Source organism: Nomascus leucogenys, chromosome 13 (assembly GCF_006542625.1).
Source record: "Nomascus leucogenys isolate Asia chromosome 13, Asia_NLE_v1, whole genome shotgun sequence".
NCBI classification, from domain to species: Eukaryota; Metazoa; Chordata; class Mammalia; order Primates; family Hylobatidae; genus Nomascus; species Nomascus leucogenys.
In genome coordinates, this window is record NC_044393.1 from 65,412,761 (window position 1) to 65,436,504 (window position 23,744).

Consider the following 23,744-nt stretch of genomic DNA (forward strand, 5'->3'; position numbering starts at 1 on the left):
AAGTGTTTGAGAAAAACATTGGGACAAACATTAACTGGAATAATGATATCCGTTAGGTAGGAGCTTGATTGTTTCTAACTCATATTTCAAAATTACCAAGATATAGCAATTCAGGGAAGAAGAAATAGGTTTAAAGACTGTGACATTCAGACTGCTATATTCAATACAGAAAAGATATTTGGTGATTTTTCTATCCCTTTTTCTTAAATGTACATTCTTCTGGGATTTAATAAAGTCACATTCTGATTTTTAAAAATAGTACTATTAATCTCACTATAGAGCTCTGAAAATAATAGAATCGTGCTGTTATATTACAGCAGTTATTGATTGTCCATTTTTTCCAAAGACACTGAGATCTATGGAAGAAATAAGCTTCATTATTCTTCATTTGTATTTAATGTAGATGCAACAAAAGTCATATACTTCTTTATTATATATTTTGTCATGCCTATTAAATGCCAGTTGTATAAGATGATTCCTGATCCAAACACACTGCTTTATGTTATTGGGATTAAAAGATTTAGTTAAAGCTTTAAGTTAAATTACTTTTGAATTCATTTATGGTAGGTACACATGAAATAAACATTCTACATTGTCTACAGTGGTAATTGCCAAGAAAAAGAGTATATTTTAGTAACAATTTGGCTAAGTGCCTCAAATTCAAAATAATTCCACATTTAAATACTAACACTCAAACCTGAAAGTTGTCTTTAAAAGCTTTATAAATTGTTTCTCTTGGGTGAGGGTTTTACGACTATGGGGTGGGTGGAAAGGGGAGGAAGGAAGAGGGACTGCCTCACTATAAGCTGATAACAAGGTTGCTAAAAATTGCTCTTATCAATGGTCTTTGCACTTAACTTGTTTAAATAAAAGAAAAAACTTTATGTAAGTCATCGTATTTTGTTCACTACAGCTTGGCAGGTAACCTTGTTCTAGCAGATAGAAACTGAATCAATATGGGAAGAGCCAGAATTTGGACAAGGTTCACCAAACATTCACACTGATGCCAGATGGGCCAAGAAAAAGGGAATGACCTGCCTCTGAGGTATCTAAAAATTTTTATGTTCAGTTTAAGTCAAGGGTTTTGTGTTGTGAAGGCAGAGCTTTGAATTTCTAATAGAAAAAGAAAAGCAGAATATACCTAGAAACTCTTGATTAAATTTATGGTCCTCTAATAATATTTTAACTTTAAAGGAGTCAGACAGCATTCTAGAAAAGAGCCCTTTGGTCAATGTTTTCCTATCTATAGTTTAATCAACCTTTCCATATATGCATATATTAAGCAAATTCAAATGACATTAAAAATAAGTTACATTTCCTATTCTAACCCCGCCATTCATCCCGCTTCCCCCCATTGTCACACACACATGCCCACTTCCACTTCTGCACATAGGAAGAAAGGGTGAATAAATGTCAGAATCAAGTGGAAAGATTAATCATAGGCTGTTTTTTACATTGTTTTATTCTGAGTCAGAATACAGTTTACAGGACATAGGAAGCACTTGGAATATAGGACTCAGAACGTAAGATGCTTCACAGGACCCAGGCAAGCACAGCAATTAAATGGAACTCCGCATTTTTAAGGAAAGCTTTTTACTTTTCTTCCTCTTTTTGTTTCTCTTTACTTTTGCAGCTCCCTTCAAAAGCCCTTTCTGTGAGACACATTTTTAACTACCATATTGTTCAATTTTAACAAGAGTTCAGGGTGAGGAAGGTTATAGCTGAGGCATTTACAAGGATTTCCTGTTTGTAGTGACTTTTTCCTCTTTGGTAATGTGTTTTTCACATTTTTTTAAAGCTGCCTGTATGCATTAATATTACTTAATCTCCATCACTTAAGAAACCATATGGGGCAGGGAGAGGAAGACGATGCTGGCTCTTTCTCTGTCTCAATGACCTGAGACACCTTAACCTTGCTTAACTTTTTCTAGAAAATGAAGATAGTAATACCTGCTCTAAATTGTCACATAATTATTGTGAGGCTCAAATAAAATCTATGTGTATCATATTTAAGGAATCAATATGTAATAAAGATCTTGAAGTGTTAGTAGTCGATTATATCTGAGATACATTCACCAATATCCAAGGGGGACAAAGAGAGCTCCATACCTCGTGGGAAATGTAGTCCACTGACAATTTGTCCACACAATTAGAATACAAAATAGCACCCTATGCCTCAACTTTTTTACAGTCAAAGAAAGCATGAGACATAAATAGTCCTCAAGGGATGAGGAGTCTGTTTGCTCTGCATATGATTTGCATATGCTCCTCTGGAAAGTCACCAGGCAACCGAGTAATTGTACAGTAATGATGTGGTCAAAAAAAACAGATTGATCTACTTTTATTATTATTGTTACAAAATAATACATACAAATATTTTTAAAATTCAAATGATATTAAAAGTTACATTCCCTGTCCTACTCCCTGTCATTTATACCATTTCCCAGTTTCTGTTTTTAGTTCTGGTGGTTTCCTTTTTGCTCTCCACTGTGACTGATACACATTTATACTTCTATTTTTTGATGACTCAAGTTTCGATAGTATCTTCTCACTCCCAATACAAGATATTCAGTACACACACTGCTCCCCCGCCTCCTTTTCTCTCCTGAGTTTCATTTTACGTGTGTATGAACATACGAACATGCTAACGCACACACTCACACAATCTTTTAGCTCTTATATAGGTTCCTGTATTAATTGTTCAGTAGTATATTAATCCTCTACTTCTGGTTTCCAGTTCAGGCCCTGCATGTTGTCCAACACTAACCATCAGTGGGGTTGTTTTACATTCAGGGCCGCTGTACTACTGCCTCCTTTGAGAACAGTGCCTCCTGGAGTTGAGCAGTGCACAGCCCTACAGATTAATGCAGCGGCCCTGATCATATTTGCATTTTGTTCCTGTATGTGTTTAATCAATCTTTAGAATCCCGTCTATAGGTGGTTCATTATTGCTGGGAAACAAACAGCATTTACAAAGTCAAATTTTAGTAATGTTATTCATTCTATAAATGAATAGTACCTTTCTCTCCATATCCTTTAAAAAGTCTTCAAAAGTTTCTGAAATTTCACTAGGATAAGTTGGTGGATCTTTTTCTCACCCATTCAGTACTTTGTGGGCTTTTTCAAATGGCAGATTTGTGTCTCTTTTAAAACTGAATAATTTTCTTCTATTACATCTTTGATCATTTTCATCCCTCTGTTTTCCCTATTCACTCTTTCTAGAACTTCTTTTTTCCATTTGAAGAATGATTTTCAAATCATTCTTATTCCATTTTGGCAATAAAATACACATACATAAATACTATCTTAACCACTTCTAAGTATGCAATTCAGTGGTACTAAATACATTCATAATGTTATGCCACATAACCACCATCCATCTCCATAACTCTTTTCATCTTGTAAAACTGAAACTCTATACCCATTAAGCAATAACTCCCCATTCCTCCTCCCTCAAGCCCCTGGAAAGAATATTCTACTTTCTGTGTTTATGATTTTGAATACTCTAAGGACTTCACATAAAAGGAATCATGCAGCATTTGTGTTTTTGTAATTGGCTTGTTTCACTTAGCATGTCCTCAGGGTTCATCCATGTTTTAGCATGAATCAGAATTTCCTTCTTTTTAAGGTTGCCTAATAGTCCACTGCATGTATACGCCATATTTACTTATCCACACATCCACTTATGGATACTTGAGTTGCTTCCATGGTTTAGCTACTGTGGATAATGCTGCTATGGACATGAGTGTACAAATATCTCTTAGGGTTCTATCAATTATTTTGGGTGTATACTCAGAAGTGAAATTGCTGAATCATGTAATGATTCTATTTTTAATTTTTTTAGGAACTGCCGTACTGTTGTCCACAGTGGCTGTATCATATAAATTCCCATTAATGGTGCAAAGGTTTCAGTTACTCCACGTCCTCACCAACATTTGTTATTTTCTGTTTTGTTTTGTTGATATTTGTCATTCTAATGAGTATGAGGTGTTATCTCATGGTAGTTTCAACTTGCACTTCCCTAATGATTAGTGATGCTGAGCATCTGTTCATATACTTATTGTCCATTTGTGTATCTTCTTTGGAGAAATATCTATTCAAGTACTTTGCTCATTTTTGAATCAGGTTGTTTGCTTTTTTGTTGTAAGTTACAGAAGTTTCTATATATTCTAGATATTAATCCCTTATCAGACATATGACTTGAGAATATTTCCTCCCATTCTGTGGTTCACATTTTTACTCCATTGCTAGTGTCTTTTGATGTATAAAATTAATTTTAATGAAGTCAATTTGTCTATTATTTCCTTTGTTGTCTGTGCCTTTGGTGTCAAGTCCAAGAAGTCATTGCCAAGTCCAATGTCATAAATCTTTTGCCTATGTTTTCTTCTGAGAATTTTATTAGTTTAGATCTTACATTTAGGTCTTTGATGAATTTGTAGTTAATTTTTGTATATAGTGTTGGGTAAGGGCCCAACTTCATTCTTTTGCATGGGAAAATCCAGTTTTCTAAGCACCATTGTTGAAAAGAGTATTCTTTCTACATTGAATAGTCTTAGCACCTTGTCAAAAATCACTTGATCATATGTGTTAGGGTTTATTTCTGGGCTCTGTATTCTATTCCATTAGCCTGTAAGTCTGTCTATGCCAGTGCCACACTGTATTGATTTTTGTAGCTTTGTTGTATGTTTTCAAATATAAAACTGTGATTTTTCCAGCTTTGTTCTTCTTCAAGATTGTTTTGTCTATTTGAGGTCCCTTCAGATTCCATTTGAATTTTTGGATGAGTTTTTCTATTTATGAAAAAAAAATCATTGGAATTTTGAAAAACATTGCACTGAATTGTTACATTACTTTGGATAGCATTGACATCTTAACAATATGAAGTTTTCCAATCTATCCATGAATATGGGATGTGTTTTCATGTATTTATGTATTCTTTCTTTCAGCAACATTTTATAGTTTAGGCTGGGTGTGGCGGCTCACACCTCTAATCCCAGCACTTTCAGAAAGCAAGGAGGGAGGATTGCTTGAGCTTAGGAGTTCGAAACCAGCCTGGGAAACATAGCAAGACCTCATCTCTACTAAAAAAAAAAAAAAAAATTTATAGTTTAACTTGCATAACCGTACAAGTCTTTATGTGCTTGGTCAATTTTTAAGTTTTAAATTAATTTTGATGCTATTATAAAGTTGTTTTCATAATTTCATTTTCAGATTCTTAATTTTTAATGTATAGAAATGCAACTAATTTTTGCATGTTGACTTTGTATCCTGCTGCTTTACTGAATTCATTTATTTGTTCTAACAGTTTTGTATGTGAGGTTAATCTTTAGGGTTTTCTACATATAAGATCATCTCATCTGCAAACAGAGATAAATTTACTTCTTCCTTCCAACTTGGATGCCTTTAATATTTTCTCTTCCTACCTAATGCTTTGGCTAGAACTTGCCGTACTGTATTGAATAGAAGTGGTGAAAGGACATGCTTGTGTTCTGATCTCAGAGCAAAAGCTTTCAACCTTGTACCATTGAGTGTAATGATTACTTTGTTTAAATTATGGCTTTTATTATGTTGAGGTAGTTCTTCTATTCCTAATTTGTTAAGTGGTTTTTGTTTATCATAAAAGGGCATTGAAGTTGATCAAATGTTTTGTCTGCATCAATTGAGATAAGTATGTGTTTTTTTCTTCATTCTGTTAATGTGGTGTAATGCATCGATCAATTTTCATGTGTTGAACCATCCTTAGATGCCAGGAATATATTTCACTTGGTTGCTGTGTATATAATCCTTTTAATATGCTGCAGATTTTGGTTTGCTAGTATTTTGTTGAGGATTTTTTAATCAATATTTACAATGGATATTGGTCTGCGGTTTTATTTCCTTGTAGTCTTTGTCTGACTTTAATATCAGGTGAATGCTGGCCTCCTAAAATTAATGTAGAAGTATTTCTTTTTCTTCAATTAAAAAAGTTTGGGAAAGATTGCCATTATTTTTTCTTTAAATGTTTGGTAGAATTTGCCTGTGAAGCCATAAGGTCCAGATCTTTTTTTTTTTTTTTTGGTGGGAGATTTTGAATATTGATTTAATATCCTTACGAGTTTCTATTCAGATTTTCTATTTCTTCATGATTTAGTCTTGGTAGATTTCTTCTTGTTGCTAGGAAGTTGTTCATTTCATGTAGGTTATCCAATTTTCTGTAGTATAATTGTTCATAACACGTTTATAATCCTTTTTATTTCTATAGAGTTGGTAGTAATGTCCCCACTTTCACTTCTGATTTTGGTAATTTGAGTCTTTTCTCCTTTTTCTTAGTTTATCTAGCCAAATGTTTGTCAGTTTTATTGATCTTTTTAAGTGATTAACTTTTGATTTCATTGATTTTCACCATTGGTTTTCTATTCTCTATTTTGTTTATCTCTGCTCTAATCTATTAATTCCTCACTTCTGCTAGTTTGGGCTTTAATTTATTCTTCTTTTTCTAGTTCTTCAAGTTGTAAAGTTAGGTTGTTGATTTGAGATCTTTCTTGTTTTACATTGTAAGCATATATAACTATAAATTTTTCCCTCAGGATTGCTTTTGCTGTGTCCCCTAAATTTTGGTATGTTGTGTTTTCACTTTTATTGATCTCTAAGTATATTCTAATTTCCCTTGTGATTCTTCTTCTCAATAATGAATAGAACTAGGCTGAGCATGGTAGCTCACACCTTTAGTGCCAACAATTTGGGAGGCCAAGAAGGGAGGACTACTTGAGCCCAGGACTTTGAGGCCAGATTGGGCAAAATACTGAGACCTTGTCTCTACAAAAAAAATACACAAAATTAGCCGAGCATGGTGGCATGCACCTTTAGTCCCAGCTACTTGGGAGGCTGAAGTGGAAGAATTGCTTGAGACCAAGAGGCTGAGGCTGCAGTGAGCCAAGATCATGCCACTGCACTCCAGGTTGGGCAACAGAGGCAGACTTTGTCTCCGAAAAATAAAATAAAAAATAATGGATGAAACAACCAGACAGAAAATAAGTAAGGAAACAGAAGATTTAAACAGCCCAATAAACCAACTAGATCTAATATTTTATATATATACACACACACACACACACACACACACACAGAACATTCTACCCAACAACAACATACACATTCTTCTCAACTGTATCTGGGATGTTTTTCAGGATTCACTACATATTAGGCTACAAATTAAGTCTCAATAGACTTAAAAAGATAGATATCTGATTAAGTGTCTTCTCTGATCTCTAGAGGATGAACTTAGAAATCAATAACAGAAATAAAACTGGAAAATTCCACAGAGTTGTGGAAATTAAATGACACACTCTTCATCAAGGTACTGAAGTCTCTTATTATACTACTATATTTCTCCTTTCAATTTTGTCAGTTTTTATTTTATATATTTTGATGGTCTGTTATTAGGTGAGTAAATGTTTATAATTGATCTATCTTCTTGCCATATCAAAACTTTCATTAATATATAATGCCCTTTTGTCCTTTGTAAACTTTTTAAACTTAAAGACTATTTTGTCTGATGTTAGTATAGCCAGACTTTCTCTATGTTGGTTACTATTTGCATGAAATATCTTTTTCCATCCTTTCACTTCCAATCTATTTGTATCTTTGGATCTAAAGTGAGTCTTTTGTTGACAGCATATATTTGAATCATGTATTTTATTCATTCTGTCAATCTCTGTCTTTTGATTTGAGAGCTTATGCCACTTACATTTAAAGCAATTACTGTTAAGTAAGCACATTTCTGTCATTTTGCTATTTGTTTTCTATAGGCCTTACAGTATTTTCATCCTTCACATCCTATACCACTATCTTCTTTTGTATTTTTTATAGTGAAACATTTAAATTCCTTTCCCATTTCTTCTGTTTGTTTTCTATAGCTACATTTTGTGGTTATCATGGGGATTACATTTAAGTTCCTAAAGTTGTAACATTCTAATTTGAATTTGTTCCAAAGTAACTTCAATAATATGCAAAATCTCTGCTCCTTTAGCAGCTTCTCACCCATTTCAATTGTTGATGTCGTAAAATTATTTCTTTATACATGATGTCCAAAATATATTAATAATTATTTAAATGGTATTAGTCTCTTAAATTATGTAAAAAAAATATGGATTTCTAAGTCAAAATTACAATATTACCAGCTTTTAGAATAATTATTTTTAATGTATTAGTCTTTTAAACCATGTAGAAAACAAAAGTAATAGACCATTGTGACAATAATATTAGCTTTTATAATTGTCTATGAATTTACCTTTATTGGTAAATTTTATGAATTTACCATTTCTTCATATGGCTTCACATTACTCTCTAGTGTCCTTTTATTTTACCCTGCAGGACTCCCTTGAGTATTTCTTGCAGGGAATATCTAGTTGTAATGAACTCCCTCAGCTTTTCTTTATCTGGGAATGTCTTAATTTCTCCCTTACTTTTGACAGACAATTTTGCTAGATATAAGATTCTAGGTTGACCTTTTTTACTTTTACTTTTTGTTTTACTTTTTACTTTTTGTTTTACTTACTTACTCTTACTCTTTGTTTTACTTTTAGCACTCTTAATATCTTGGCCCACTGCCGTTGGCCTTCAAATTCTCTCATGACAAATTTGCTCATAATCTTATTGAGTAGCCCTCGTATATGGCAGGTTGCTTTTCTCTTGCTGCTTTTGTTACTAAAACACCAGGGGTTCAGTCTAGGTCCTGTTGCTTGCTGCAAAAGAAAGCCAATCACTGAAACAATTAATATTGCCAAGGAAGAAGGCTTTAATCAGGTGCTGTAACCAATGGGAGATGGGAGATGATATGGTTTAGGACCCAGTGGGAGGTAATTAAATTATGGGGACAGGTTTTTCCTGTGCTGTTCTCATGACAGTGAATAAGTCTTATGAGATCTGACGGTTTTATAAAGAGCAGTTCCCCTGCATACACTCTCTTGCCTGCTGCCATGTAAGATGAGCCTTTTCTCCCACTTCACCTTCCACCATGATTGTGAGGCCTCCCCAGCCATATAGAACTTTGAGTCCATTAAAACTCTTTTTCCTTATAAATTACTCAGTCTCAGGTATGTCTCTATTAGCAGCATGAGAACGAATTAATACTGGAGGATCAGTCTCAAATCCATCTCCTTGGCTGACTAAAATTAAGGGTTTACATAGCAGGGAAGAAATTTATGTGTAGGAAAACAAACTAGGGAGAGGTAAGAAAGCAATCATGATGATACATATATATATGTGTGTGTATATATATACATATATATACACATACACACAATATATAAAAGCCTGTACACACACACACACACATATATTCTTGTTGTAGGCTGCCTTTTTTCCTGTTCTGGGCATAAACAGTCACTTTCTAATTGTCCCTATATATCTATATATGCAATTGTTTTTGAATGCCCCAGTCTTTAATGTTTGGCTCCAAAAATGGGAAAAAGAGAAAAATGAAGGGAGTAGAAAAAAGAGCTCCAGGTTATGAAATCCCCTAGAAGTCACTTCAGCTTGAAGGGGAGGGGTTTACAATAATGTAGGGAGGTGCGGCAACAGTGGCTGCCTGCCTCTTTGCACCTCTGTGATTAGCAGCAGCAGTCAGAGCACATATCCCCAATATTTGTAGGGCAGAGTCTTTCGTGCTAACCCTGGCTTCTGCATGCTGTGTGCAGTTTGCTCTAGGAACACATGCATAGCTGCCTGTCACGGGGTTGGGGTTGTGGGGGATGTGTAGCTGCTACTGTGCTAATGGCTGGAAATGACTGAAATTAACCACAATTCACTGTTCATGCCTTCCCTGAAAGTTGCAAGCCTTTAATAGACTCCATAGTTCCAAAAGAGTTACATTAGACAGAATTTGCCTATTTGATTGTTGTCTAGGTGGAAAGACAGATTTCTGGTGCTTCCTACTCTGCCATCTTCCCAGAATTCTCTTGTTCAGTTTCTAATGGATAGATAGATGGTCACTGTCCTGAATTGATTATTTATATTTAACTTTTAAGTCTTTTTTGCTGTATATTCTGAGATATTTAATTGTCTTTAACTTCTATTATTTCCCTTCACTTTTTAAATTTGGGCAACTATTTCTTTATTTCCAGGAACTCTTGCTTGTTCCCTAAGTACTCATTTTCTACAGCAGTCTAAGCTTATATACCTTCCGGATGCATCATCTAGTCAGAATTTTTTGAAGACACTGATAACCTTTTCTTAAAAAATTCCCTTATGTATACTGTTTCCTTTCAAGCCATTTATTCTGCTTGTTCACTTTGATCATCCTATTTCCATTATTTATTTCCTTTAATGTGTAGTGGTCCTTGCTTAGCCATTCACATTGGTTGGTAAAGGATTATGTAGCTGGCATATGTTTCTTCTGAAGTTTTCTCTCTCAATGGTGTGGGGCAGTCTTCACTTTAGGAAGGAATAGAGAAGAAAGTGATACCAACTGGCTTCCCAATCATCTTGCGTTTTTGTTCTGGAATGCCAAGGTCTATATTAGAAGTTATAGTACTCCTTGAGAAGATTGTTGAATTTCTGTAGGGATAAATCTTCTGATTTAGATAGGGACTGGAGGAGGTGAGTTAAAAGCTAACATTAGTTACACATTTGGCAAGATTTAAACAATTCAATTATCTGTTACATAGATAGTTCTTCATTAATTATTCTCTTCCCAATTCTGACTGGCAGACCTGCTGCCAAAAAGATATGAAAACTCTACAAAGATCTGTCAGAAAGAAGGGCAACAGTCCTGAGGCAACCTTCTCTACTGCAAGATGTGGGCTGTTGCCAGCACCATTCTGGATCATCTACCAAAAAGCATTCAGCTGCTTCTGCCTTCTGGGAACAAATTCAAACTTCTGGTCTACTCTTAAGCACCCTTCCCTCCTAAGGGGTTTTTTTCTTCAGGTTAATGGAATGGGGAAATGGGGGAGGAAAGAGGTAAATATACATTCTTATATATTTCATTTTCAATTGAATCGTAATTTCACCATCTTTTTCATCAAAGTTGAATACATTCTTTTTATTTCCAGAGTGGCATAAAAGGATGACCATGATTTATTACCCAAACTGGAACACATCTGAGGCTAACAATGGGTACCATTATTAACTATTAGCCTAGCTAACAAGCATACTCCAGGACTGATATGAACAAATCAGGCTGCATGGTCACACTACATATATAAGTGCACACTAACTAGGTGCAGACTTATGGCAAAAAGGCTTTTAAGTCCAACAAAGAGACAAGAAAATGAGACAAGAGAAGTGTGAATTCTGTGAGGGGACATAAAATGCTTAACTAATACCTTGGGCACAATGCAACCAGGATATTTTACAGATAATGCAGTTACAGTCAGGTAGAACGACTCAGAGAATGGGTTAGAGAACAATGCCCATTTTTGTTATCTCCGTGGATAGCGGAAACATTTCTGGGATATTATGTCTCAAGAATAATGATAGCATGTTAATTCAATGGATTGGAGTTATAATTAGGGCACTGATTTTTCAACTGGGGTTAATTTATCCACTCCCTCTTTACCACCACCCCTGCTCACCACCAGGCACATTTGGCAATGTCTTGAGATACTACTGGTTGTTAACACTCGGAATTACTGCTGACCTCTATGAGTAGAGGCCAAGGATATTATAATGCTAAACATCATAGAATGCACAAGGCAGTCCCCCTACAATACAAACAGGTTTTCAGCCCAACGTATCAATAGTGCTGAGGTTGAGAAACCCTAGGTTAAGGTTAGAAAACCACCTGGATACAGCTTTCAGAATGCTTTGAGCACATCACCTGAGAATAACCAGTGACTAACCATAGTTTTCTCTTACATGGCTTCTTTCCAATATTTTCATACACTGGGTACAGCCTCCAAATGTGGAAGCTGATGGCAGCTTCCTGAACCAAATAGTGAAGATATTTTTCCCAGTCTTTTTTTTTTTTCCTGTTTGTTCTTGTACAATCCATTTTTATTGAGAATACTTGGAAATACCAGATTTCCTTTACCTCTCTACTTTAATTATATATAAAACAGAGATAATAAAGGTTGCCTTGTTTTATGTCTCCATTTTGCTAAATAATACTACCATTCTTCTAAGTTCCCTCTCTGGCTTGGAATTTTGGAGCTATCTTTCATTTCTCTATTTTCCTTATCTCCATACCCACGTCAATCACCAATACCACTGATTGTTTTCCAAAATATTCTCTGATTTCCAAAATACACTGTAACTTTCTTCTTAGCCTGTTGACTTAAAGGTGGGAGGAGCCCTAAGTGTCCAGGTGGCAATCTTAACTTTTGGTTTAATGGAATTGTTGTGTCTCCTGGTGGCAGTGTTCATCCCTCTGGAGCTAAGACCTCTAGGCCAGCAGAACGCAATGTTGCGGGAACAAGAAGCAAAAATTTTGCTACTGGATCACTAGGGGTGATGGTGAGTGGTGCCACTTCCACTTCCACCCCTTGATTCCTGGACCCATGAATTCTGGCTATGGGAGAAACAGTACCATATATTGGAGGCTGATTCAGAGCATACACAGCCTTCTGGAGAACTTTTCCCCAAGCCTGCAAATTATTGTCACCTGGCTGGCATTGTAATTGTGACTTCAAAAGGCCATTCTGCCATTCTATCAATCCAGCTGCTTCAGGATGATGGGAAACATGGTAAGACCAGTGAATTCCATGAGCATGAGCCCACTGCCACACTTCTCTAGCTATACAGTGAGTGCCTTGGTCAGAGGCAATCCTGTGTGAAATACCGTGATGGTGGATGAGGCATTCCATGAGTCCACGGATGGTAGTCTTGGCAGAAGCATTGCATGAAGGATAGGCAAATCTATATCCAGACTAAGTGTTTATTCCAGTGAGGACAAAACTTTGTCCTTTCCATGATGGAAGAGGTCTAATACAATCAATTTGCCACCAGGTAGCTTGCTGATCACCCCAAGGAATGGTGCCATATTGAGGGTTCAGTGTTAGTCTCTGCTGCTGGCAAGTTGGACACTCAGCCTACATGACCAGGCATATAGCCAGGTCAGCCTTGGTCAGTGGACCAGTCTTTTTTTTTTTTTTTTTTTTTTTTTTTTTTTGAGACAGAGTCTTGCTGTCACACAGGCTGGAGTGCAGTGGCACGATCTTGGCTCACTGCAAGCTCCGCCTCCGGGGTTCACACCATTCTCCTGCCTCAGCTCCTGAGTAGCTGAGACTACAGGTGTCCCCCACATCTGGCTAATTTTTTTATTTTTTAGTAGAGACGGGGTTTCACCATGTTAGCCAGAATGGTCTCAATCTGACCTCGTGATCCACCCGCCTCGGCCTCCCAAAGTGCTGGGATTACAGGTGTGAGCCACCACGCCTGGCCAGACCAGTCTTTTAAGTGGAAACTCAACCCAATAAAAGTGTGATACTCATATAAATTAATCATGATCCCTTCGGCTTCAGTCATCTCCAACACAAGAGCTACACATACAAAAATCCCTTGCATGACAATGAAGTCATTTTTAAGAGTATATTTGAAACTTTAAGTCAAAGCGTTTGTTTCCATAGAATTATGAATTAACTGATATATTAATTTTAACTTAAAATTTAACCATCATAGTTGTAGTAGAAATAATGACTACAGAAGTGGGTTGACGTGACTTATGAGAATTTGGGAGGGTTGTCTTTTAATACAGATGAATATTAGAATGAAGCTTTATCCATTCTGATATAGTTAGTTTACCAAGTTATTACTGATTATTGTAACATTCTAAATTCGGGTCTCCTGACTTTCTCTCAGTATATAATCTTCTATGCAGAAGTTGTAAATATTTGAAAAAATTTTTCCTTTGCTTTTTGGAACTTTCTGGAAATTCCTTTTTCCAAATATTTTTGATCCACAATTGGTTGAATCTACAGGTGAGAGATCTTTGTATACAGAGGGCTGACTGTCTCCACTGTATGCCAATTAAATACTGAAAAGCATTGAAAACTAGTTTTTTTGCCCTAAGGATACTTGCTGGCAGCACTTGCAATTGTAGTGTTTACCTAGAGATAACTTTGCCACAAAATATCACGCTTTTATTATTATGTTCACATCACTCTAGTATATCAACTTTGGAAACAAAAGGCATCATTCTGTTTATAGTATTCTGTAGCAGTATCCCCATTTACAAAATATAGTAATGCTTGATCACTGAAAATGTCAACTCCTAGACAACATAGCATTCTTGTGCATGATGTTAACATTGTTCTTGAACAGTTGTTGGCCGAAGATTCATATGATGAATCTGATTTTTTTGAAACAAACAATTTTGATGATCCAGATGATTCTGATCTTAGTTCTGTTTTGAAATAACCCCATGGACAGTATTTATATTTTATTTTCACATTGAAAATCAGTCAGATTTCCGTCAGCCTCAAAGACCGTGTTTAGGTAAAATTAAATGAGCACTGGCAGAGAGTTGCACTTTTTTTTTTCTAAATGGGAAAAGGGTCAAAGGGAAGAACAATATTATTTTCTTTACCATTTTTGGCTATTTGGAAAATGATTAGGTTCTCAACTACAACACAATAGTTAAGGAAAGGCAGAGTGCTGATGTGTACAGAAAGGCAAGGGAAAAAAAAAAGATGAGGATAGCAGATGAGAGAGGAACTCAGGTGGTAACTAGAGGATGGGAGGAGCAGTTCTAAGAGTACTTAAACAACAGAGACAGGGGTGTGTGTGTGTGTGTGTGTGTGTGTGTGTGACTTCTCTGCAAGACTGTCAGAAACTGTAAGAGAAGAAAGCATTTCTTATGTTACTAGTTTTCCAAGTAATGAAAACCTTTAAATTCCTCAGCTCTTTTTGACAAATTTTGGTGGCAATCTTCGTGGGGATTGGGGGAACACAGATAACTGTGTTTTAAAAACACACACGCACAAGTTATAATTTAATCTTCCTTGATAACAGTGGCGCATAACTTGACCTATCTTGTCTTCCATTATGCTATAACGCAGAGCACAATTCTATGCTTTCTTTCCATTTTAATGCTTTTCCCTTGCTATTGTCAGTTCTCAAATCCGTCTGCTGCTGCCAGAATGCCTGCCTCTAATTCACTTCTAATCTTTTTTGGGGTTGAAAAATAGATAACTGAGCTGGCTAAGAGTTATGTGTAAGATACATTAGATTCAAGGCAGCAAATTTTAGAATAAGGGCCTAGACTCAGCCTCTGAGCTTCTCAATAGCCATTCTGGTGTGTGGCACTCTTTCTTGTCTTACACCCACATTCAGGTGTACACTGAAATTGTACAAAATCTGACTCTTCAGTAAATGAGCAAGGTGTCATAGTCCTCAGGCTGATGATTCCATTTCTTTAGACATCTACAATGTGGATTTTAGAGTGAGAGTAAAAAGTCACTGTCACCATTTAATGTACAAAAGGTAAGACTTGCAATTGACTTTACTACTCCACAGACAGTCCTTCGGCCAATCACCATTTGCCTGCCTGGCTTCCCTGCTTGCTCCCCTTAACTGCTTACTCTGAGTATGGAAACCCTTCAAGGCTTCCCAAAAGAATAGCTACAGCTGAGGGGCAGCCTTCTCCACTACATGTGGACATTTGTGCTTGCAGAATGCAAAAACAATCACTAGCAGTAACACAACAATGTAGAAACTAAAATACTCTATTAATATTGGTTTTAGCTGATTGAAGAGCAAAAAAGCTGAAAAGAAAAAGTTTTCTGAGTAGGTCAAATTATGATGGCTGCCATGACTTTTTAGATAAGAGTCTTTGTTATCGAATAATTATTATTTTTATAATAATAAATATTTTTTAATTATTATATAAATAATTATTATTTATATAATATATATATATAAATAATATTATTTTAATAATTATTAAAAAGACATGGATTATAAAGATTATATTATAAAATATTAATATATTATATAAATATATTATATATAAATATAATTTATATTATATATTATATATATAATATATTATATATAATATATATTATATATAATTTATATTATATATAATATATAATATATATTATATATAATATATATTATATATAATATATATTATATATATATATATATTATATATATATATATAATATATATAATATATAAATATATATATAATATAATATAATATATATATATATAATATATATATATATTAAATATTTATATATATAATATAAATATTATATATAATATAAATATATATAAATATTTATATATAATATAAATATATATAAATATTTATATATAATATATTACAAATATTTATATTTGTATAATATAAATATAAATATTAATAACATAAATATAAATATAACATAAATATAAATATAACATAATATAAATATAACATAAATATAAATATAACATAAATAAAAATATAACATAAATATAAATATTTATAACATAAATATAAATATTTATAACATAATATAAATATTTATAACATAAATATAAATATTTATAACATTAATATAAATATTTATATATAATATAAATATATTATATTATAAAGATTATTATGATAAGAGTTGGAAAAAGAACAAATTACCTATTAGAAGGAAAAGTATATGGAGGCTAATCCTGGGGCTCTATGCTAGAAAAATTAATTGTTGTATCTCCAGTAGTTAGGCTATTTCCTGAGAAAAGTTAAAAAATTTGGAGAATCTCAAATATGGACCTTTGCAAGCATGTGACACAGCACAGAGCGTTTGATATGTGTTCTGTGGAGTTACGAGTTTTTGCAGTTGTTCAGTTTGAATTCCTCTGGCTGGATCTCCAGGGACTTTAGACATGGTTGGAATAGATGGTCTTACAGCAATAAAGACCTCATCAACAAAGGCCTGTTTGTGCTTTCTTTTTCACCAAATCTATTTGAGCACAAGTCCTGTCAATTATACCCTTTCAAATTCTCTCTAGCCCATCGTCTCATCTCCATCACACTGTCATTGCCTTAGATCAGACCCTCATCATTTCTCCCTTGGATGACTGCCATTGCCTTCTAATAGGTTTTCTTACCTCCAGACTTGCCATCCAGTCTACACTCTACATATCACTAGAATGACATGGGTAACAGGAAAATTTGATCATTAAAATTCTTTAATGTCTCCATACTTCTTCAGCAAAATTCCAAAATCTTTAACATAAACAGATACAACATTTTTCCTGACTTAGTCTGCCTACCTCACTAGTCACTTCTTGTACTCCAACCTCCCCAACCCATCTACTTTACTTTTCAGTAACACAGAACTATTTGCCACTTCCTTGATGCCACCTAATCCCTTGACTTCATGCATTTGTCTACCTCCATTTTCCACCCCCACATCTTTAAACAGGCTCCCTTCCACCTTCCCAACAACACCTGGGATCATCTCTTCCAGATACCATCCCTAACACTACACCTTCTCACTCAACTGTCCCACTCCATCCAGGATTGGTTAGGTGTCCAATTATGTTTTCCACAACACTCCAAATATAATTCTTACCAGCCAGCATGGTTGTGATATGTGTCTTCTATACTCCCCCCCCACAAGAAGAAAGTTTTGTGAGGGTAAGGATCACATTTAATACTTGTATGTTCACCAGAAGCTCATCATACAGTTTTGAGATAACTCAACATTTGTTGAAGGAGAGAAGAAAAGAGGAGAGAGGAATGGAGTGAGGGAGAAAGGAAATGATGAGGAGCTCCTCTTCAAAATTAAGCTGGATAACAACAAGAAATTCTAGAAAGCAATTGAGGCAACCACCACTCTAATACCCAAATAGACCCTACGTTTAAAGTGCTGTTCTGGGGCACAGTGAAAGATTTCTGCCAGGAAGTTTGCTCCCTAGGATTTACATGATGAAATTACATGCTGTCTCGTGGCAACAAAATCAAAAGTCTGTAAAAGAAAAACCGTGCTATGCTTCTGAATGTTTGGAGATCCTAGAATAGATTTTTCATTCAGCTATTTTGTTGCTGCTTGACGAGCACACCTGACAGTCTTGTGGGATAATAGAAATACACTTCTCATAAACAATGGTCAAATTTTTCAGATTTATATTTTCAACACAGAACTAGCAAAATGTACATAGTGCTAAGTTGTGCCGTCTCTGTACATTACTACACAAGGCACTTCTTTGATAATGTGCAGCAGAATAATGTTATAGCAGATTTCACAATGAAATCGTCAATGAATCTTCTTTGAGTCTTTTCATTTGGGATCAAATCGGACATATGCAAAGTTCTTAGAATCAATTTTGCCAAATGGGGCAAAAATTGCAGAGGTCACAGCAGGTAAGGAGCTATCCTCTTTTTTAACTGCTGTGCCTATCCAACAACCACAGCTTTCTTACCAAAATGGTCACCAGGGTCTGCTGCACAAGATTGAATACTCCAGAGCACCTTCCAGTCAGTGCAGACACAGCAACCACTGGTCAGCCTACAGGGGTGGTGTCTCTGCTTCTTCTGCCCAGGCAAAGCTGAGATCATGCTAGAGAAAGGATAAGCCATTGACACCATCCCTGAAGGATCCTTAAGAACTAGCATTGCAATTTACATTATTGACCATTCAGTGTTTGTTGGACACATGGTAGTAAATTTAAGAGATCCTACTAGCCAAACAGTCCAAGTCAAGTTGCTCTGGTATAACAAGGTACTAGTATTGCAACTGGTCTGTGCTGTAACACCAGAAGGAAACTGAGTCTGGGTATGCTGTATCAAAAATCTATGATGATGTCTTCCACGATATTCTCTCTCAAGGCCCTTTGTCAAAGAGGTCACTGCTACCAGGCCTTCCATAGGAGTAATTGCAGGTAATTTGGCAAACTAGGTCCTCCTCAGAGAGAGAAACTTGGGTAGGGAATGTCAAAGTCCATGATTCACATTCTATATCACAATCATGACCAAAGTGATCATAAGATTGGGGTGGCTTGACTTTCAGAGGTTGTTAACAAATGTCCCAGGTGGTCGCAGAGGCACTTGTCAGAAAAGGTAGTGCTTTTCTTTCAAGAATCAAAAATTGAGCCAATTCAATAGAAACTCCTTGGCTTCACTGACCATATTGAAAAACCCCAGAAATTATTCTAAGAAATTCTCCAACCGGTGAATCACATCTGTTGGTTTTAACACCTGAGGCAAACCTTGGCAACCATCAGGACACAGTCAAGGATACACTGAAGGAGCGTCTCTATGTAGTGCCTGCAGTAAATCGACTCCTTGCAATTCTGGGGGCAAACAACACATCAAATTTATCAAATGCAATTCTGGGGGCAAACAACATCAAATTTATCAAATGCTGATTTTAGAGTTACCACTGGAAAAACTAAAACAACTATCATCCAATTGGCACTCTGTATTGTCATCTTTACATCTTTACTGTTAAATCTTAAATGTTCCTAGTCATATGAAACAACGTTTTCAAAGAATATAGAACAGTTCTTCATTTTGAAGATGTGTTCATTGATTATGTGATCAAGGAAAAAGCCTTTCGGAAATACTCATTGACTATCACATTGAAACCAGTTACGGGTATGGAGAAAAGCAAAAAATGCAAAAGTTAAAAACTTTATATCTCTTTCTAAAGTTACCAATATTACTGGTATCCAATCTATCTAAAACAGCATGAATGTAATATATAGCTACCCTACTACAAAGGCCAAGCAAGAATTTTAACCTCTTTGACAGATCCTCAATTTCCACCATGTTTTCCACTACAAAGGTGGTCACTTCTCCACCCATAGCAGTAACACTTTCTGTGGCCCTGACCTCAGTAGGAACAAGACTGCTATCTGGAAAGACCAGCTCTTGATGTTCGATGTCCGGGCTATACCCCCGAAACAATGAAATCAGCAGTCCTTGTGGTGGGACAAGGAGAGGGCTAGACACCGAAATGCACCTAAAATTCTCCAGGTGATTCTAATGTGCAACCAGGGTTGAGAATCACTGGGACAGTCTAACAGGCCCATGCCAAACACAGTGAGAGAAGTAAGCAAAGGGAAATCTATTCCTTGCCCTTAAGAAATTTGCTGGCCAGGCTCGGTGGCTCACGCCTGTAATCCCAGTTCTCTGGGAGGTCCAGGCGGGAGGATCACGAGGTCAGGAAATCGAGATCATCCTGGCTAACACGGCGAAACCCCGTCTCTACTAAAAACACAAAAAATTAGCCGGGCGTGGTGGCGGGAGACTGTAGTCTCAGCTACTCGGGAGGCTGAGGCAGGAGAATGGCGTGAACCCGGGAGGCGGAGCTTGCAGTGAGACAAGATGGCGCCACTGCACTCCAGCCTGGGTGACAGAGCAAGCGAGACTCTGTCTCAAAAAAAAAAAAGAAAAAAAACAAAAAGGAATTTGCCAAAAGTGAATAATACAACTCTGTAGGCAGTGGATATCTTCTAGAGTAGCTACCCACTCCTCCATCTACAGGCTGCAGTAGGAGTGGTTTAGGCAGCTGTTGTACCACAATGCCCTGCCCTGCCAACAACACTGATTGAACAGAAGGCTGGATATGCAGCACAAGACGAGATGATCCAATCCCTTTAAATTTGGAATAAAGACCCTAAGTCTAATTAAGATATTAGGGGGATGTTGAGCTGAAGCATAAAAGCAGAAATGATAAGGAAATTGGAAGAAATTAAAAATTTGGAAGAGAGAAAAGGGAAGAAAATGAAAGTAGACATGGCTAGGAAAGAAAGGGGGACTGTGTGATCCTGAGAGTCGGAGAGAGCTGCCTAAGCTTCCAAGAGGTTTCCAGTTCACATCACGAAAGGCCCGTTTCTTGGACTTTGTAGGTTTACAACACCTTCTCCTTAGTTTGAGACAATTGAGTGGGTTTCTGCCCTTTGCAATAAAAAAGGGTATTCTGTTTACCTTCTGGGTTCCAGTTCAATTCTCACTTGAATCCGCCATGTGTTTACCTTGTTTCTGAAAATGATAAGAACAATGAGAGTTCAAAGAAGTGGGAAACCAAGGGGTGCTGGAGTGGTCTGAAGAGGCTTCACAAATCACGTGCGGATTGAACTGAATCCCAAAAAAATGGAAAGAAGGGAGCTCCCTCACTCCTGGTGAAGGAAAGAGTAAGCACAAAATCACAGAGGCAGGAGTACGCCCAAGGAGACTGGAGTCTACCCAGAAGGATGTGGGACACCAGAAAATTAATTTAACCTGGTGGAGTGAACCTCATGAAAGCTCAGCAACACTAGCTCCATGCTCCTTCTAGTTCTTGGTGTGTCCTACAGGTAAAAAGTCCTGAGGCCCAGCAGGTTTTAAGAAATACTTCCTGAACTCTTTATTTTTATTTTTTTTTAATTTTCAGACAAAGTTGTGCTCCTGTCGCCCAGGCTGGACTGAAGTGGCACGATCTCAGCTCACTGCAGCGTCCGCCTCCCGGGTTCAAGCAATTCTGCTGCCTCAGCCTCCTGAGTAGCTGGGATTATAGGCGCCCGACACCACACCCAGCTAAATTTTGTATTTTCAGGAGAAATGGGGTTTCACCATATTTTCCAGGCTGGTCTCGAACTCCTGACCTCAGGTGATCTGTCCACCTTGGCCTCCCAAAGTGCTGGAATTACAGGTGTGAGCCACTGCTCCCCGCCCGTAAACTCTTACATATGTTCCATGTTGCCTCACTACTTTAAGGGAAAACACATTAATAATAACAAACAAAAAGTAATAAACAAGAGAAAAGCATTGATAGCAACAAACATAGTTGCTTGCCTGTTTCTGTCAAAAAAATAATTTTGTACACATCAATGGATTCTTATGGCCTGTTTTATTCTTTGCATATTTTGGCAGAAGTTGGTTGTTGATAATATATTTTACTTCATTTTTCGAAATAATTCTTTTTAAAAAAAAAAAACTCTTTAACTTAGTTGCATAATTACATACGTGACTAGGATAATAGTCTATGACCATGACTGGTGAAATGGTAGTGTATTTTAGTATTAACTACAACTTAGAAACATTATGGGTAAGATTAATTAAATGCTGTGATATTTGCCATAATATTTACCATCAGCTGGAAATAAAGAGAACAGAGTTGTAAGTATTATGCAATCATTTTAACTCGGGCCCATTCCCATAAGTGATACAGACCTGGAGTTGTAGTGTGAAGTCACAGGCAGGCTGGCACCCAGCCAATGCGCATCAGCACACCAGCCTGGGATTGTACCATGCCAGTGCTCCAGACTTTAACTTTCATCCCAACTCACTTCCAAGGACCTTTTCAAAGATATTCAGTAGACAGCCTGTATTTTCTACATATGCTACACCTGGTCCTCAAGTTAGAGACAGCCCAAACTGAATGGGATCTTGGAGGTTAGTTGACATTTTACCAACGAGAAAACTAAGGTAGATAACTGTTAAGATCAAGGGGAATGCTGAATTTTCATTTTTCTAAAACAAACAAAAAAAATGTTTCTTCTTCCAGCTAACATCTCAATCACGTACCCAAAATGACTTTTAAAAATTTCACATTCTTTCTACTAGGATGCCAGTGGCAGCAGCCTACTCCATACATCAGGCAGTGTTTGTATATATTTCAGCGTATCCAAGCAAGGCCTTTTTAACTTTCCGTCCTACAGACGAAGCTGTACTTTCCTGAATGGCAGCCAGGAAAAAACTTGGGGATTTGGCAGGAAGACTGTGGGAAGCCTGGTGTTCCACCAGGCTGAGATCTGGAGCGGAGCTTTCTACAAAGGCAGAGGAGCGAAACACCTCCCTTTGTTTAGCTCTTCGTAGGAGCACAAATGGAGCCCCCAGATTGCAATCAGGCCCTATTGTATAAACTTGGGGTTTCCAGGCCATACAGCATTTTTTGGCAGTAAATCCCTTATTATTTTTCAGCTGGAAAACCAATTAGCATTCTTTTTATATCTGGGTGTTAATACTTGGGCCTTAGAGCAATTTTTTGGCCACTGGCCCACATGGCTGTAGTCTCTTGGGCAATGCCTGACAAATTGAGATAAAACCGTTACTTCATGTTTTCCTACAAAGACAAAACAAAAACTGTTTCCTGCTCTTATTAATTGGATGAAGTCAATTTCCACATTCAACAAATAAAAAGGTAAGCATAATCAGGGTGTCAACCCACGGCTCTTATCTCTCCCCAGGCTGGTTCCTCTGCAGGAATGTGAGGGAGCAAGACTTGTCAGGTTCTGACTAAGCTTTCCTTTTATTGGAAAAAAAAAATTCTCCTGGGCAACACAGACCTCTGTCAAGTGAACGGGCCGCGACCACCACAAGGTCACTCTTTGGCCTCAGTGGCATTTTTGCTTCACAAGTCTGAGCGATGTGATTTACCTGAGGGAAAGAATTGTTAGGAGATTCCAGCCATGACAAGTGGATTAGTCATAACAGTCAAGAGGACACTGCCCAGTTTGAGAGGAATAAACAGAGCCAAACATTTCCCTATCTCGAAAGCATAGCAATGTCAAGTTCACGCTCCGGGAATGTAGTTTACGATTAGAGAATGCCATATCTGGGCTGCTGTCTTAGACTATCTAAGCGAGTGGAGAAGAGGAGGAAAGGAGGTTGGAATGGCTGTGGGAGGTGCCCATCCTGTTAAGTGTTCTCCTATGGTAAACAACCCCTGCCTGCCATGGCAACACAACTTCATGCTGCAAATCAGAGGAGCGCAGCCCTCCAGCGAGCAGACCACAACTTGGGAAAATCTCCAGGATGATGCAAAATATTTCAAAGGGAAGTGGTAAAACAAACAGAATGGAAACACAGCCATACAACTGCAGTTTGAAGACAAAAATTTGTTAGACAC